The sequence below is a fragment of the Pollicipes pollicipes genome, unplaced genomic scaffold, assembly GCF_011947565.3.
Source record: "Pollicipes pollicipes isolate AB1234 unplaced genomic scaffold, Ppol_2.1 Scaffold_7231;HRSCAF=8579_pilon_pilon_pilon, whole genome shotgun sequence".
Lineage (NCBI taxonomy): Eukaryota > Metazoa > Arthropoda > Thecostraca > Pollicipedomorpha > Pollicipedidae > Pollicipes > Pollicipes pollicipes.
The window spans coordinates 29,776,142-29,790,052 of NW_023597034.1; positions in this window are offsets into that span (position 1 = coordinate 29,776,142).

Here is a 13,911-nt window from a genome sequence, read left to right on the forward strand (position 1 = left end):
CGGTGCTGCAGTAACACCACCCGGTGCTGTTGTTAGCCGTAACTGGTCTTTAGGTTTCACCAAAGGATGTCCTTGAAATGTACCCCAAGGGAGGGACATTTTCTTTATAGCACCTTTTCATTCGGACAGCCCTATATCTTCAAACTGTGGGGTCCTTTTTGCGAGGGCTAGCCTTTTGATATGTGCCCGATAACACCCTGCAAGGCTGATTTTATTACGCATGTCTTTAGATTCCGACCTAAATAATGCTACTCGTTCCTGAGTCTAATATGGTCAATTCTAATCTCACCTGACTGCAATCTAAAAAAATATATGGGGTATATGCACACAGGTTATGCATTAAGGTCTAGAGAGCATGTTTGCTGAAAGTGTGCGTGAGTAGCAAACATCGGCGCGAATCCTTCAATGCAATGTAAGCGACTGATCGGTCGTTGCTAGCGGTCACATAAGGCGGGTGGGCTCAGTGAAATCGCAGGGAAATTATCGTCGTCAACGGCACGCCCTTCACGCCTACCATGCAGCTTCATCAGCAGGCTCTGCAACTTCTTCTGGTGCTGGTATGTTTTCAGGACACCATTTATTAAGCCGCAAACTGATCGATCATGGTTTCCTGGTAAGACTGCAATATCAGCAAAACTGGATATCCCCGTTGATTAAAACGGAAGGCGTAAAAAAATTTAGCGGTAAGAACGCAGCATAACTTCCCTCCCAACGGACCCGACCCGAATCGGGGGACGATGGTACGTTAAGCACCTACACGATTTGACATAGTAAAAATATGTGCCGTTTCTTAATGGCGCAAGGTTTAAGATAGCTGGTGTGCGTTGAGGCAGTGATGTAATGACTCGTGACTTGAATATAATGACTAACTATTAGAACTAATTAATGCCCGTCGTAAAGGGCAACAGATCCCGCGCTTCAGGAGCAAACCAGGAGCTCACCGGCTCTGGGCGTTCCTTGAGGAATTATCATCAGCTGTTGGCAAAGAGGGCAGGTGGCGACTTAAACCAACCGCAAAGTGTAGTCTGGTAGTTTCTTAAGGATGCCGACAGACAGCGCAACCAGAGCGGAGATGCCGACTTAAGCCCACCGCAAAGTGTAGAGTCTGTAAAAGAAGGCACCGACAAGCTCAACCTAGCGAGCTCAACGCTGTCCGCCCCATGTACGGGGCATCAGTAATCGACCAGGAGACGAACAATGTCTTCTTTAAAGAAACGGTCTCGGATGCGGACCACTGGGGCCTAAGACTAGGGCGATAGATGACCAAAACTACGCAGGCGTGTATACCTGCGACTCGCTATGGCCAATCGTCATTTAAAATGTGCAGATTTATAAATGTTTTAGTGACAAGCAAGGTAAACATGCCATATAGTTTCAGTGATTCCGTCGACTAAAATGACCAACCATGGTCTTGACCCCGGCCCAGAGGCGGATACAGAAAATGACCAGGAAAGGTGGGGAGAAGTCCGAAGGAACGCTATTTGCGAATGAGAGCGGCAGTAGCAGTGGTACTGTTTGCGTGCACAACTCTCGTGAACGACCGTTATGCCAAATGAGATCCCGGGCTCTTACTGCTTCGCAGGGCGTGTGGCTCCACTCAGGAGCCGGTCCGGGGAGGTGCACTGGCGAAGTTTGAGCGGCGAGGCAATATCCAACAGGCTGGAGAAACCTTCAAAAACTTCGGAATTTGCTTGATTTGTTTGTTAAGGGTGCTTTTAGACACATTTGTGATTCTATATCTTGCTTGCATCTTCTGTAAACCCAACAGGAGGATAATTGTTTGCCCGATTTTCCATCTTTGGGAGCCTTAACTTCCTCCCCTGTTAAGAACAGGCAATGCTTTGCTGCTGAGGAGCTGTCCATAAATTACGTTTCGCTTGGGGAGGGAGGGAGGATGGGGGGGGGGGGGGGGGTGGAGTTTGGACAGCGTAACGTTTCACTCAGGCATACCTGCAAATCAAGCTGAAATATTCTTAAACAATCTTAAACCTTAGAGATGGATGCCCTAGACCTCCTGTGGTGGCAAGGAACTCGTCCATTACATGTTTCGCATCTCCAGCTCAGTTAGAGGTCAAATGGACGCCACATTTGGGACGTTATGCCTAACACAGCTTAGACAGGAGGAAGGAGGACACTGGTCACGCCCAGCACAACTACTGGTTATTCCCATCACTGGTTACGCCCAGCACTGGCTACGCCCAGCACTGCTGCGCCCAGCGTGACCAGCGCGTTACCATGGGGAAGGTTGGAAATAACAAAATATACGTAACGTAACCTATATAAAGATGTATACGAAGTCGGTTAATATTCATATATGGCGGCTAATCATGTCGCAGCTCCGGCTGTAACACACTCGTTTTTTCGGAAATAAGTATCATGTTGACCTAAACCAAAGTCGGCTGATCTGGGCCAATCCACAGGCCTCCAGAATCAAGACCAAGTCAGTCGCATCGCAACTCGGGACGCCTTAGGCTAAGACTAGAGGCGTAGTTTTGCAAAAGATGGGGGGGGGGGGGGTAGGGGAGGTAGGTGAGCGGTAAAAAATGACGAAGGTCTTCTTCAAGATATGCCAAAAACGGGTTTGCCCTGGAATTGACCCACTTCTCCCCCCTGCTTCTCAATGTTAGTGGCGGGAGTCCAATTTTGGGGGCTGATACTCCAAGTGAACAAGAAACCACACCCATGGCTGGAGCTGAAATGTATCAAACCACAAAATCCAGCTGGCGAGTCAATCATGGACAACCCGGAACACTCGTTGAGACCGCGCCGTGCCAATGGCGCGCTGTGCGGACGGCACGCTCGGCGACGCCACCAGCTCGGCGTACGGATCAGCAGCGCGCGGCAGTACCCGAGACCCGGCGACGAAGTGTGAACTCGCTTGGACAATGCCGTCCTGTTGTCGTGCCGCGGTGGCTGCCGGGGCAAAGGGGCGGATGTGGCCGCCGCTCGCGTTCTCACGATACACCCATCTGAGTTACAGTCGCCCGCGCTGCCCGGGCTAATTACAAGTATCCGTTGGATGGCCGCTCCAATTTCGCGACCCATTAGGTGGTGAAACTTTACCTATCAACGAATGCCCCCACTAGACTTCTTACGTAAACAGCAACGTCACCCGTAATGCTCTCAAATCGCATGGTTGAATCCATCTTGCATATTTGGACAGTCTCGTCCGTCGCTAAAATAACAACCCGCCAACTATGGGCGGCAGCCCTTTAGATCGTGCGGTGCACGGAATACTGAAGACAGCCGCCCGCGCCGCGGCGGAGGCAGTCCCGTGCGGCGCGCGCAGGGGGTGGTGCCGCTCCTAGTGTACGCTGTGCGGCGTCACCGTGTGGTGCTTGGGACACACTACAGGGGTAGTGCCGCTCCTGTCGGGCGAGATGAGACCGGTGGCCGGTGCCGCCCTCTGCCTACTGCTGGTGAGTGCCGCCTTTACTGGCCGGTGCGAGCTATAAACGCGATACACTGACAACCAGCCTGGACGCGTCCGAACGCGGCCCGCTGGCGCCTTCTGTACTCCATCAGGCACGGTCCACTGCTACCTCCCCGGATTCGTTTAAACACGGGCGACTGACTCGTCTTATACAATGGCCAGACGCGGCCTGTCAGCAGCGACCGACCGATCTGGCTGCTGTGGCTCCCAGGGTACCGACAGACCTTCAGAGGCTCTTCAGACCACTGTTCAGACTGCTCTGTTTGGACCGCTGCACGGCCGCCGTCAGTCGCCATCCGCAGTCTGCTCCTGGGACCGATCTTTGGCCGGGTTTTTCGGCGGCTCCTGGAGCCGATGACCGGCCCACGTCCTCCGCAATGATTACGTGCTACGCTTATTCATGCGTTGGTTTTTCGCGTGACCGGGCCTGTGGACAAGAAGTCCGTTCTTATATACATGCCGCGCATCAATAAGCACGAAACGGGAAACACAACACAGCAAATGGGTTGGGAAGAGTCGAGTACGTGACTGATGTCAATCCATGTGTCCAACGTTCCGAATATGGGCCGAAGGAACACGGTTTGGGGCGGTACTCAGAATTGCCGCCTTAGTGCAGGTCTCAACCTGAGTATTTGCCGATTCGTCTACGGTGCGACACATCGGCATGTCCTTGAGGACGAGGACACGTCGTAGGGTCTGCCATGTAGCAGCTCGATACCGGTTCATTTTCCGCGATTGTTTCGGTCGCGAAACATGCGCTAGGCTGCCCCGTGTTGCCTACGCTCGGTGTTTCCGCGACGGTGTGGCAGTGAGCGGCTCAGCGTCGAGGTTTTAGTTGCTTCGCAACGCAGACCTGGTGTGAAAGCCTTAGTTCAAAACAAGCGGGGGAGAATACCATCTACAGGCTTTCAACATGCAAGTGGCAGCATTGGAGATGACCAACTGGTTTGGCTTCCGTACTGGAATATGCATTGATGTAGGCTTTATTCCAGCTTTTTAAAGGCATTTCAAACCTTTATTTCAACTGTTGAACCCATATGCGACTGAGATGTAGAGCTACCGTCACATGCGTTATGTTATTATATGTTATTCATAACAGAGAATCTAGACAATCTACGTCGTTCGCACATGAAAGTCGGAAAAATCCTGTACGAAAGCACTGAAACTACAACAGTTTGCTGAAAATTTGTCGAGCTGAGCACTCCCGTTTGTATCTGGTGATGCTGCGATGGGGCTGCGCGTCCATCTCCAAATGGTGAACAGGTCCGGAGGCGTTCGGCACCCAGCGTCTCAGAGGCTCAGAGGTGTGCGCTGCAGGTGGCTGGCGCGTCTCAGAGGCGTGCGCTGCAGCTGGCTAAGCGCCTCAGAGGCGTGCGCTGCAGCTGGCTGATGCGCCTCAGAAGCGTGCGCTGCGGCTGGCTGACACGATGTCTCCTGCTCCCGGTACATGACAGCATACCGATTTTACAGGGGCATTTCTAGAAGGGTTTTGGGCCATGATCAAAAAGGCAGTGCATGATAGAATCAGTTTTTTTCTGGACACTCGAGGTTCACCTCGGGGAGCGGAATCCAGGAACATGACAGGTTGGGGTTCACGGGCGCACTGACGTAAATGGACGGCATTAACAAGTATGATTACACAATTTTTAGTGTACAAAATGTTGTGCTGGCATATCGCGTCTATCATGGGCTGCTGTTCCGTGAGCGGATGCAGCAATGCCTTTTATACATCGAACGACAGTTTGTCCCTTAACTGAAAGGCAACCCCGGCACATTGTTTAGCCCCTATTCAAAGCTAAGAAATTTATTGCGCTAGCCGTTCGGTGTCTTTTAATTTTTAGGGTGGTTGGGCATCCGTATTGGCATGCTGGACGTTTTGGGGTGTCTCTTGCACCGGTGTGCCCAGCCGTCTTTGTACCCGTCGTTGGATGTTGGCGCCGTACATTTCTGCAGTGTCGATCTCAACAACAGCGCTTCGAGCGCCCGTTACAAAAGTGGCTTACCATCTTTGCAGTACAGTTCTCTCTCTCTCTCTCTCTCTCTCTCTCTCTCTCTCTCATCTCTCTCTCTCTCCTCTCTCTCTCTCATCTCTCTCTCTCCCTCTCTCTCTCTCTCTCTCTCTCTCTCTCTCTCTCTCTCTCGCTCTCTCTCTCTCTACTCTCTCTCTCTCTCTCTCTCTCTCTCTCTCTCCTCTCTCATCTCTCTCTCTCTCTCTCTCTCTCTCTCTCTCTCATCTCTCTCTCTCTCTCTCTCTCCTCTCTCTCTCTCTCGTCTCGTCTCTCTCTCTCTCTCTCTCTCTCTCTCTCTCTCTCTCTCTCTCTCTCTCTCTCTCTCTCTCTCTCTCTCTCTCTCTCTCTCTCTCTCTCTCTCTCTCTCTCTCTCTCTCGTCTCTCTCTCTATCTCTCTCTCTCTCTCTCTCTCTCTCTCTCTCTCTCTCTCTCCTCTCTCTCTCTCTCTCTCTCTCTCTCTCTCTCTCTCTCTCTCTCTCTCTCTCTCTCTCTCTCTCTCTCTCTCTCTCTCTCTCTCTCTCTCTCTCTCTCCTCTCTCTCTCTCTCTCTGCTCGGTCTCCTCTCTCTCTCTCTCTCTCTCTCTCTCTTCTCCCTCTCTCTCGCTGTCCTGGGCTGAAACTCAAGGCTATTGGACGGCATTTCTTTGGCCTTATTCCTTCGGTCGCAGCCACCGAGACTTCACGTTGTCATTTGGGTCAGCACCTAAAACTGGACGCTCGCATCGTTTGGCATGCTTCTTCTGTCGCTTTTGAGGCGTGTCAGAGTACGCGGTTGCTGGTTTTGACGTTGGAACATTCACCGTATCCAAAAATTGCGTCCAATGTTGGGACAGTTTGAATTCGGAAGGTATACTCTACATATCACGGGGCCTGGACAATGACATACGGCCGATCACGGCCAGACCATAGCTCCTATGGCCCGGCCGAAGCCAGTCCATCTCGTATGACCTGCGAAGCCCTCCCTATAGTCCGACCAGCCTGCCCTGGCTCCGCCCGGTCCCAGCGCTCCGGCGATCCCGGGCGGACTCCAGCCGACCGGTCCGAGCGGACTCCGGCCGGGCGGTCCGGGCGGACTCCGGCCGGCCGGTCCGGGCGGACTCCGGCTGGCCGGCTGCAGCCCGAACCGGGCCCGCCAATTGGCGGCGATTAGCGTCGGAGGCCGATTGCATCTGGCGGGATCTGCGTGCCGGGGCGGGCCGGGGCCCTACCGTCACGCCAGCCGACCCGACGGCCGCTCGCGTGCACTTTGGCGCGCCGCCCGCCCCCCGCGCCGCCCCTGTGGCGGCGCCGCCCGCGCGCCAGGCCGACCGTCGGAGGCGGGCCGGGCGCCGAGCGCTTTCATGTTGAAAGGGGCCGCCCCGAGGGCGCGCGCCCCGCGCCGGCTGGCGGGCACCGGCGCCGCCGCCGCCCCACCGCCGCGGCGGCGAGCCTTGCCTGTGATGTCATGTGTGAGGAAAACTGTCCGATGCAATTATCTGCGATGCAACGCGGTCAATTCGGGCGGGTTTGCATAAAAATTTCGCTGAAATGGCCTTGCAAGTTGGATGCTTGAACTGGGCTTATGCGTTCGCCCATCCGCTCCAAGTTCTAATGCATGATCTAAACCATCGGTGACCAATCGACACGACCCAGCTCTGCCGTTTGTCGCTGCCGCTGTCGGCCGCGCCGCTCCGCGCCGGCCGCCGGGCTCGCGCCGGGGCGGCCGCGAACCCCCGCGACCCCGACCGCCGGTCACGTGGCTGCCGGTCGGCGCGGAATCACGCTCGGCCGGCAGATAGCCGCGCTCTGTGCTGCAGCGGCGGCGCCTTTGAAGCGGCCGCAGACCGGATGCCGGCGACGGCGGCGGCCGGCCGGCGGCCGGCCGGACCAGTCCAGTCCCAGACAACCGGCGGTCCGCGCCTCAGCGCGGCCGGGCGCCGACTCACTGCACCGCGACGAGTCGGCATCGCACCGCGTCGCTCCGGCCGGGCGCAGGCGCGAGGCGAGCGTCGGCACGCAGCTGCGACGCTTTTTGAACGAGGCTGGGGTTTCTTCGGCGGCAAGGCAACCCCCCCCCCCCCACGCAGCCCTACCCACTTCCGCCTCTGGATGTTCTTAGCCGTCAGTGCGCTGGCGAGTTCGTTGCGTGGAAACAAAGCCGAACCGTGCACGAAGCGTTGGAGCGTCGTGTAAGCCGTGGTCAACCGCGAGGCAGCCCGACTGCACCGTCACTGTTTGTGGTTTGTCCCTATCGGTGTCAGCAGCCGGCGAGCACTGTGACGCCTGGTGCGTAGCACGATCCCAGCCAGATCCCCGGCGTATCTCGTTCTCGATCCCAGCCAGATCCTTTGCGTCCCGATCTCGATCCCACCCAGACCATCTATGTGTCTCGATCTCGATCACGATCCCACCCAAATTATCTTGGTATCTCGATCTCGATCCCACCCTGATCCTTGCGGTGTCTCTATCTCGATCCCAGCCAAGGTCCTTTTTGTATCTCGATCTCGATCTCACTCAGATCCTCTGTACCTCGGTGCCGATCCCAGCCAGATCTTCTCTGTATCTCGATCTCGATCAAACCCAGATCCTCTGTACCATGCGAACGGCGTACTCCGGTTGAGCAAGTATGCGCCCACGTCTTCTGGGTACTGGTGATTCGATAGTAGTAATATTTGATGCCACTGAGTATTACTTCAATATTGATGTGTTAGTAATATTACTTTTCCAATATTCAAGATGCAACACCATTTCCGCGTTTCCATTTTGTAAGGGGAAACTCAGAAATTATTTGCATGCGCAAAATCTGCTGGAGAGTTGCCAGAGTCCAAACTCCATCGGCCCCAGTGACGGCTACGTCAATGCCTGTGAGGTGAGCAATGAGTGGTGTTCACACCATGGTGCCTACTGGACTGACACGTAGCGCCCGGTGCCCTATAACATGAGACAGCGCACACTAAACTACCTCCACGAGGGCGGAGCTTTGTATTTCTGTGACCTCTTTCGACGGCTGTTGGCACCCCTCCCTCCTCCCATCTCCCCCGCTTCCCGCTTCTGCGTCAGCCTCTCCAACGTTTGGTCCAAAGCAGCAAAAATTATCTAGAACTAAAGAAGGCAAACCATTGACTGCATCGGGGTAAAGCTGGTCCTCTCTCCAACTGTTGTTGAAACTCCGCTGTTCCACAACGTCGACGTCTTCGCACCAGGCGCTTCCATCCTGCCAGTCCGCATGCTCCTCTCCAGCTGTTGTTGAAACTCCGATGTTCCACGATGTCGGCGTCTTCGCACCAGGCGCTTCCACCCTGCCTGTCCGTACACTCCTCTCCAGCTGTTGTTGAAACTCCGATGTTCCACGATGTCGACATCCTCGCGCCAGGCGCCTCCGACCCGCCAGTCCATACGCTTCGCGCCGCCTCGGCCACGTCAGGCACGGCCGCGCCGCGCGGCGCCGGCGACGTCAGTGACGTCACCGGAAGAGGGGCCGTTCTGGCGAGCAGCGGCCCGGCCCGCGACGGCCGGCGGCGCGGCAGCCGTCGCCAAGCCGTCCTGAGTGGGAGCGCTGTGGCGAGCTCCGGTGGGCGGCCGACGTCTGAAAGAGCCGCTGTCGGGCCGCCGCGTGCCGTGTCGACGCCGACCCGAGCGACGGCCTTTAATGACCCGCGGCGGCGCGCGCTTCAAAGGCACCGCCGCCGCCCCCGCCAGCCGCCCGCTCATGCAGCTCGCGCTGCCGCACTTCAAAGCAGCAACCCGCTCGCTCTCCCGAGTCGCGGAATCTGTTTGTTTTCGTGCAGGCCGGCCGGCGGATCGGCGCGCGCTGCACCGGGTACGCCGGCTCTTTATTTTGCCATTAGCGGAGAGGCTCGCGTGGGGCGGGCCGCGGCACCGGCGCCGGATGCTGCAGGGGCGGGCCTTGCTGCGGTGTTTCACCTATCAGACGTCGGCGGTGCAACCGGTTATTGATAATGGCCGGTTATTTGTCCGCCTGACGTCCGCACGGGCGTTTTACCTTTGAGACATGGCCGGTGTGTTTCACTGTTGAGACATGGCCGGCGTGTTTCACGGGTGAGACGTGGTCAGCGTGTTTCACATGTGAGACGTGGCTGTTGGGTTTTACGGGTGAGACGTAGCTGGCATGTTTTACGGGTGAGACGTGGTCGACGTGTTTCACGGGTGAGACGTGCGGCGTGTTTCACGGGTAAGACGTAGTCAGCGTGTTTCATGGGTGAGACGTGGCTGGCTTGTTCCACCAGTGAGACGTGGCTGGCGTGTTTCACCAGTGAGGCATGGCTGGCGTGTTCCACCAGTGAGACGCGACCGGCGTGTTCCACCAGTGAGACGTGACTGGCGTGTTCCACCGGTGAGACGTGGCTGGCGTGTTCTACCAGTGAGACGTGCCTGGCTTGTTCCACCGGTGAGACGTGGCTGGCGTGTTCCACCAGTGAGACGTGGCTGGCGTGTTCCACCAGTGAGACGTGGCTGGCGTGTTCCACCAGTGAGACGCGGCCGCCGTGTTCCATCAGCGCCAGCTCGGATGGAGCCGTCCGCCGGCGTCGCGTCGCTGCCCGGACCCGGCTGCATTCCTGGCCTTTCACAGGCAGTCTAATGGTCCGCCATAAACCCCGGGAAAACATTTGAGCCCTGTCCTGAAAGTGGCTGGCTGCCGGACGCCCGGTTTTATGACGGCCCCTCTAATTGCCGAGACCAATAGTCGGTGCGCCGGAACGGCTGGGAATTGGTGCTCGGCCACGCTGGTCGGTACCTTGTCATCGGCGTCGAATTTTATTTTGTCTTGTTTCGACCGACCGCGGCGGGCCGGGTCGTTTGGGCCGCCATGCTCCGCGGGCTGTTGGCGACGCGGCCGCGGCTGATGGGCCGGCAAATGGCGGCGCCGCACTGCGGCCGGGCGCCGCCGGGGACGGCGCCGCGGTACCGGCGCCGGTACTGCGATGGTGCCGCGGTACCGGCGCGGCGCCGCTGTGCGGGCCGGCCCCAGCTCAGGCACTGCCGTCGGAGGCATGTTTAGTTGTGAAGACGTGAGACGCGTAGAGTTGTAGCCATGTTGGGGAATCCCGGACTTTGTTAGTGTTATTCGCTTTTCGCACGTGATAAGTTAAATCCACCGGAGGAATGGACTGCTCGGACCAGCGACGTCTACCACCGTTTGGAACCGAAGTATCTACGTGTCCACCTCGGGCCTGACGCCGATTAAAAAACAAATAATAAACAAAACAAACAAAACAATATGGTGTGCATATCCCGCACAGCTTACAGGAGACCTCCAGCTGGCTGAATCCACACTCTGTATTGAAGATGAATATTTTAGACGGTATTTCAAAATTTTAATTTTAATTTATTGTATAATCATATATATATATATATATTATGTTACTATTATATATATATATATATATATATATATATATATATATATATACTTAAACAATTTCGAAATTTTAGCTCTGAAGCACACCGCGCGGTAGCAGACTTTGTGAAATTACCCGGCATATATCGTGACCAAAAAATACGCTTCAGCAAAGCAGAAGTCGGGAAGAACAGGAAGCTGCTTGTTTCGCGACCTCACCCAGCGAACGGTCGCGTAAACGTTAAATGCAGCTGAGCTGTCACGATATCCAGCTCACCTCTGAAGGAAAGCTCATCCATGAAATGTTTCGCGCGGTAAGCATCCGTGAAAACGCTTAGTGTATATCGTGACCCAAAACACGCATGAGCAAAGCAAAAGTCGTAGTGAACAGGAAGCCACTTACTCTGCGACGCCAACTAGGACCATGGTCGCCCAAACGTCAAATACTGCTTAGCCAGCACGCTATCCGCGCCCGGCTCAGCCCGTGCGGGCATCGATCCAGCTGTTCCTCGCTCCTCCCCAACAGGGCTCTGTTCGCTCAGCCAGCGTCATACCTATGCTACTTTAAAAGCATGTATTTTTAACCAGTTCTTGAAAAGTTGATCAAACAACTCGTCGTCATGAATCTTCTTGACAGGGACTACAAAGCTAGGTCGAATTATAACGGCTCAAGCAAAGTTTTAGATGACACGAGCGCGGATGTCAGAACCTTTAGCCGCTGTGCCTTTGCTGAAAGCGAGTCCAGCGCAAGTTGAAAGTGCCATTGTGTTGTAAACTGACTGAAGACTGAATTCTGATGTCATCGATGCATGTTTGGGCTGATATTGAAGGCTTGAGAGATGAGAGGTCAGAGTGATGCTGAAGAACATGACCATCACGTAATTCGTATCCATTTTACGGACACGGAATCCAATTGGCACCAGGTTGGAATGGGAAGCCTTTCGGTGGCCAAGTTGCGCCTGGAACCGATGACTATACTACTACTACCTGGCTTGTGTGCTGCGTCTGTCACCACAGGTAGAGAGCACGGACGACGATTACACACTTCAGTGGAGACCGAAGCGCCTTTATTTACGTCTCCATTCTGCGACAGAAGGGCGGCACGCTGCGCACGCGAGTTTACCACAGTGGCTGTCGCGCACGATTGAGTTTCAATGTTATCTGCGGGATGTACATACATCGCGACTCCGAAGGCTCCGGGCGGCGTGCAGTAGTCAGGCGCGCTGCCCGCCGCCAGCCCTAATCAAAGCGGCCGCAGCTCTGCAAGATACGGTGCTCTCCGGACATGGCGAGCGGCGGCCGCTGCTGAGCGGGGTACGCAGCGGCTCTGTCGGCGCCGCGGCCGACGGCGCGCCGCTAATGAGAGCGGCGCGGCGGCCGGGCCGGCCCTGGCGGCGGCGGCCGCCGCCCCGCCACATCTGGAGACGGTTCAAAGTGACACCGGCCGCGCTCGGCCGGGCGTGCAGGCGAGCCCCGTTTGAAGTGTGCCGCCGGCGTGCGGAGCCGGCGGGCAGGGCGGACCCCCGGCCGGCTGCCGGGCCGGGGGGCTGGCAGGCTCGCGGTCGGTGAGCACGGCAGGCTCCCGGTCGGGCTCGGCGGCGGCAGACTCGTGGACGCGGCAGGCCCGTGATCTGACTCCGCGGCGGCAGCTCGTGGACACTGCAGACCCCGGTCGGGCTCGGCGGCGGCAGACTCGCGGACACGGACACTCGATGCTGATAAGCTCACGATTTGTGACTACAGCAGATCCGGCCTGATTGAGGCTGGCAGACACGTGGTCTGTGACTCCAACAGATGCCTGTCTGGGCCGAGGATGGCAGATTTACGGTCTGTATCTGCCAACATCACTCATGCTGAGTTCAGATTCCCTGCACATATTATATAAAACATAGCGTGCACACCGATTTCAAGCAAAGAACAGGGGCACATAGCTGGAAACAGCCTGGAAATGGACGGACTCCGGGCGGCTGGAACTTTACCGCGCACAGATGTGGAATATTTCTGAAGTCGGACCTGACTCTTAAGCATCCTGTCTCTATGGACCATACGGACAGACAGGGACGGTGGACGGTGGGACGGGGAAGGGGGAAGGGGGAAGGGGGGGCAGCGGCACCCCCCCCCCCACTCCCCCACCCCATCCCTCTCCACGATATCGATGACTGACGTTGCATACAGCAAGCAATGGAGAAAAGAACTCAGGTTTCCCCTCCCTCTCAGATGACACCGGATTCAGACAGCGTATTTCCCACATGCAGGTGCACTCTGACCAAGCTGCCTCCGGGCCTAGCCATTAATTGGCTGTATCTTACCCCGCGTGTAAGTGGTCCTGCTTTCAAGGCGGTTCACTTTGTACCAACGCCTACTGATTGGTCGTTTGGTGCCGTCTTGGCTGTAACTGCACGCCGTGATTAGGTATTCTTTTACAAACCGCACTCCCTGTGTCTGTTAATGCTGCATGCAGGCGGGCCGTTCAGCTGAAGAAATGCCTTTGCCAGAGAATCGTCCGCCGGCATCCGTCGCATCTTTAAACATGTTGTCCGCTATAAGCATTTCACCCGAAGGGTGTGTCTTTGTGTGGTGTTCTCAACATTCATCCTTAATCGGCGATCGGTGGTACTTCTTGTCACTGCGTTTACATCTCCGCTCATTTACATTTCTATTTCGTGCTCCGCCCCTCCCCGGGACGCGTCGCGCCCTGTGTTGCATCGCGTTCAAATGTGGCCGAAACATTCGTTCCTGACATGTTGGAAGCCGTCTGCTTCTGTTGTTTTCTATCGCCGAATTGTTCAGACCATGTGAAATCCCCTCAGAACTCCCCTGAACCCTTTTGCATTCGTTTCACACGTGTACGAACCTGGAACTTGGTCACATCGCGGCCGTCGGTCACGACGCGTCGGTGTGACCAGCGGCCGCGATCGCCCCTGTTGCCGGGGCCCTGCTCCGCCTCGGTCCCAGCGACCTCCCCGGGACGCGTCGGTGTGACCAGCGGCCGTGTTCGCCCCGCCGCCGGAGCCCCGCCCGCCTGACCTCAGCTCTGCCGTCCTCAGGTGGTGCGCCAGACCTACGGCCTGCACTGCGAGCCGGGCCAGTACGAGCACGGCGGCCAATGCTGCGGCGGCTGCCCGGCCAACG